This window comes from Tursiops truncatus, chromosome 3, assembly GCF_011762595.2.
Source record: "Tursiops truncatus isolate mTurTru1 chromosome 3, mTurTru1.mat.Y, whole genome shotgun sequence".
NCBI lineage: Eukaryota > Metazoa > Chordata > Mammalia > Artiodactyla > Delphinidae > Tursiops > Tursiops truncatus.
In genome coordinates, this window is record NC_047036.1 from 133033558 (window position 1) to 133038338 (window position 4781).

Genomic DNA, 4781 nt, shown 5'->3' on the forward strand with positions numbered 1-4781 from the left:
AGGACTCCATGGAGTTTGTGATCTTCATACTCCATGTAAAGTGCAGTGTGTGGCTTGGCCTCCCTAGCTTTGAGTATCTCCATATGCGGTTTGCTTACAGGTTTATGCAGGTTCCTTCTGGCACACCTGAAATAAGCATACCTTCATATAAACTTGAGGGAGAACTTGCTAAAGAAGCCGCCAGTGGCCCCAGTGCTAGCTGTGGTTATTGCCCGAGGGAGAGGCTGGGATCACATTGGGGCAAAAATCTGCTGATCCCAAATGTACTGCCCAGTGTGTGGGGAATTTCCTTTGGATAAACTGTGGAGGAAATTTGTTCCATCTGGGGTCCCAGCGTCGCTGCTAAAGTTTTGGGTGGAGGAGGAGGCCGCAGGGACACACTGGAGGTTGTGCTGGGCTGCAGTGTTTGGCAATTAACCTCAGTGAGTCCTAGGATCCCTTTCTGTGTGTAACCTATGGATGCATCAGCTCAGTCTGCAGGGTCCTGTAGTTAGAGAGTGGCTCTACATGAAGCTTTAGCTTCTCATCTTCATGACCCACATTCGTTCATGAATCCTCCGTGATTTACTCTAAAGTATCTCTCTTGCTGGGATTGAAAAATGAAAGATTTCTTGAGCAGGTTTTCATGTTCCATGCACAAGTCTAAGAGAATATGGTATATTTTGCCCAGTACTCTGTCTCATATCTCCTTGAAGTTCTGCCCGTCAAAGGCAGGGCTCCACTGACCAGTATAAAGGATGACTCCTAAGCTCCACACAGCAATGGAGGGTCCATCATACTTTTGGCCCTGGGAGAGTTCCAGGGCAGCATAACAGGGGACTGCCACAGAGGGTATCCAGCTTATTGCTAAAGGTGAATTTGATGCAGAAGCCAAAGTCAGCAATCTTGGTGGTCATGTCAGCATCCAGGATAATAAACTTCTGGTGCTGGTACTTTATAGCAGACTCTATCTGGCAGAATTTGACTTGGATCTCTTTTTCTTGCAAACTGCCAAGAGCCACTAGGTACTCTCTTCCAGTAGCATATTCCGTGACAAGGAGTCTCGTCCTCAGCCTCCATCACTTCAAATAGCCTCACTGTATTGGGATGATTCAAAGCCTTCATGAATTTTACTTTGTGGGATAGTCCCTGGAGACTGGAGGAATCCTGTTGACGCTTGTCAATGATTTTCACAGCTACCTCCTTCCCAGTCAGGATGTGTCAGGCCAACTTCACCTTGGCAAAGGTACTTTTGCTGTTGGTCTTGAGGAGCTGGTTGTTGCCAGCATGGGTCTCCTCAGCAGAGATGGTGGAAAGCCCTGCAGCATGTTAGATTCGCTGCAGGGGTTGAAGGCAAGGTGTCCCAAGATCAGCTTAAACGTCCAGGTCACCTCAAAAGAAAATCACTTTTCACACTACCTGATGAACTGATCTTTATAATGGAATCAAAACACAATGGCAGGGGCTTCCCTGGTGGCGCAGTAGTTAAGAATCTGCCTGCCGATGCAGGGAACATGGGTTCGAGCCCTGGTCCAGGAAGATCCCACATGCCATGGAGCAACAAAGCCCATGTGCCACAACTACTGAGCCTGCGCTCTAGAGTCTGAGATCCACAACTACTGAAGCCTGTGCGCCTAGAGCCCGTGCTCTGCAACAATGAGAAGCCTGCGCACTGCAACGAAGAGTAACCCCCGCTCGCCGCAACTAGAGGAAGCCTGTGTGCAGCAACGAAGGCCCAATGCAGCCAAAAAAAAAAAAGAAAGAAAAGAAAACCACAATGACAAACTAAAATAAAAATACACTAAGTAAAAAAGAAATGAGAAAAAATAATAAAAAAGAAAAAAATGAGGGAAAGAAAAAAGATAAAACTTTTAAGTAAAAAAAAAAAAGAGAAAAAGAAAAATGGAAAACAGTGAGAAAAATTAAAAAGAGAAAAAAATAAAATGAAAAAGAAAACCAAAAAAAAAAAAAACAAATGGAATATACAGACAGCCTCCAATGTAAAGGAGAAAACAAGCTAACTTTGGTCAAAATCCCTCAGGTCACTGAAAAGCAGCTTCCCAAGCTAGAAGGACCACAAATCTAGGCCAACCAGGAACTTGTATAGGTGCTTAGAATTCCATAACAATGGCTCCTTATGAGGACATAGCAAGAAAGGGACCTATTACGGTTAGTGATACTCCACAGTGGTTTCCTCATTTTTTTTTTTTTTTTTTTTTGTCTGATGAACCCTTTTAGACTTAAAAAAATTATTGAAAATCCCAAACAGCTTTTCATTTATATGGATATAGCTATCAATATTTGCATTATTAAAATTTAAAACCTGTATGATGTTTCAATGGCTTTTTTATTTCTAGTTTGAAAAGTTGTAATAATTTTTGGCTCAGTGTATTTTCAAATGTCCAAATATGTGGGGATTTTTAATTTGTCTCTTATTAACTTCTTTTTTCATTTTATTCATTTTTTAGTTTGTATCTATAAAATAAAAATACTCTCTATAAGAAATATAACTTAAATGCCATTCGAAAAATACTGATTCCTCAATACCATCATCTAGTCAGTGTTAAAATTTAATTGTCTTATGCATTTTGAAAATTTTGGTTTTTCAGATTATCTGCTTGAATTAGGATCCAAAAATCATTTATATTTTGTGATTGGTTCATATGAATTTAAACCTCTTTCAATCTGTCACTTTCTACTCCATCTCCTTCCTTCCCTGTCTTGTTATTCATTTTTGATGAATTCATGTTGTTAATTTCCTACTGTTTGGATTTTCCTGATTGTATTCCTGTGGTGTACATTAACAAGTTCCTCTGTACTTCCTGTAAATTGATAGTTAAAATTGCAAGGCTGATGAGATTTAGATGTGATCTTTTTGGTGAGACTCCTTCATGCATGGTGGTGTGTTCTTTTATCAGGAGGCTGATGGTCTTTCTTTTTGTGAGGTTAGTAGGCTTCCATGCTCATTGCTGAGATCCATTAAATCATGACAAGTAGCAAAATACTAAATTTATCATCCCTTCATTTATTAGCTGGAATACTTCTGCAAGAGAAATGTCTCCCAATTAGCTCAATTACCTTGTGGTCATTGATGATGGTCTTTATGATTCCTTTTCCTGAAATTTGTTGGAGGCTTTTTTATTGGGCTAACACGCATATTTTTTTTCAATTGTTTTTCATATAGGACTTCCAGGTGAAATTTCACTTGAGCAAATGTTTCTTCAGCAAAAAAGTTAGTTTGAAAGGTTCTGAACTAAGCCAAAGAAATAATGGCCAAGTGAGGAATTTTGGCATCAGAAACATCATTTTGGATATTTGAGGTCCTGCCTGAGAATATTTGGGATCTTGTTAGGGCTGAAAAAAATATAAAGTCAACCATCTACAGCGCTACCCACAGCCCTTACCAATGTGCCCAACATGTAATATATGGTCAATGTATGGTAGCCATTGCTAATATAGCATAATCTAACCATCTAATTTTTTATGTGGGAAACTAGGGCTCATTCATTAGTTTGTTCATTCATCAGATGTTTCCTGGGCCCTTATGCTCTGAGGAGGCACTATTCTGGGTGCTGGATAAACTTCAGAAGAAAGTCCCTGAGTTTCCTGTGCTTTGTTGTGGGGTGGAGAAAACAACAAGTTAACAAATTAACAGCCATATTGAGAGGGTGATGAATGATATGAAGGAAATAAACATGGTGATGTGTTAGTGCTACTGGGTGGGACATTACTTTAGATGGGTACTAACATTTCATATGGAATTTCTTTGACAGGAAGGGGCAAGATCTACGAAAAGGACTCTCTGAACAGAGGGTACCACAAGGCAAAAGGCTCTGAGGAAACCAGTTTGATATGATTGAATTGCAGAAAGTCAATCAGTGTGGCTGACATAGTGAGCAGGCAGAAGTGTGGTGGAAGGAGAGTCGAGAGAGGCAGGCGATGGCAGAGACCAGAATCTAGCTTTTCTGGTCGATTCTGTCCTGATACATTTTGTGTTTCATTTTGCATGATTCTGGGGCACTGTAGCTGTGTTTCTTCAGCATAACATGTGCAGCTGCAGAATAGAATGTTTTAGAAATCACTTCTCTCTCCCTGTCTGCCCCTGCTCCCGTCTAGACCTGTCCCTTAGGTAGCCAATTCTGAAGGAAATCTGGTCCCTTGCTGCAGCCTGGGTTTTGTTTCTGATGACTACAGTCTCGGTGTTCCCAGGGACTGAGGTGTGAGCTGCTGATTTGAGCAGGGTTGAAGAGCCAGCTCCTGGACCATTCCTGCTTTGTGCTCTGCCCTGACCTCTGGTGGACTCAGCCTGCTAAGACATTGACCAAGCTAGAAGCTGGAAGCCTTTGCCTTCTATCCCTACCTGCCTGAATTTGGTTCGGAGTGTGCACTCTATTATGAAGGCTTTGTGAAGAGACAGAATTTCAGACACTGCCATGGGGTGGCCAGATGGCTTTTGACCATCCAACACCTTTTACGCTGGTATGACAACCATTCTTTAGAGTTTGGATGCCATCTATCCTGCCAGTACCCCAGGCACCATGCGTGGGCATAGGATCCAGCCTGACCAATGGGAGCATTCATTCCTTTGGCCTGAAGGATTGGTTCAGAAAGAGCACATGGTCCAAATTGGGCAGATCAGGTCTTCTTTAAGGGTTTGATACAGGGACCTTGGGACAGAGGGCATCTCTCTTTCCCCTGGATCTAGAATTTTATAGATCCTTGTATAACTGGATTGCCAGTAACCATCTGTTTGGCCCCATTGAGAGAGGCTGCCTGAGAAATTAACACTGAGGAGGAAGGTG

General features: G+C 41.9%; 1 pseudogene; it reads right to left on the reverse strand.

Moving 5' to 3' along the window:
* Positions 1 to 205: 205 nt before the first annotated feature.
* Positions 206 to 4414, reverse strand: LOC101328980 (serine/threonine-protein kinase MARK2 pseudogene; annotated as a pseudogene).
* Positions 4415 to 4781: the final 367 nt, after the last annotated feature.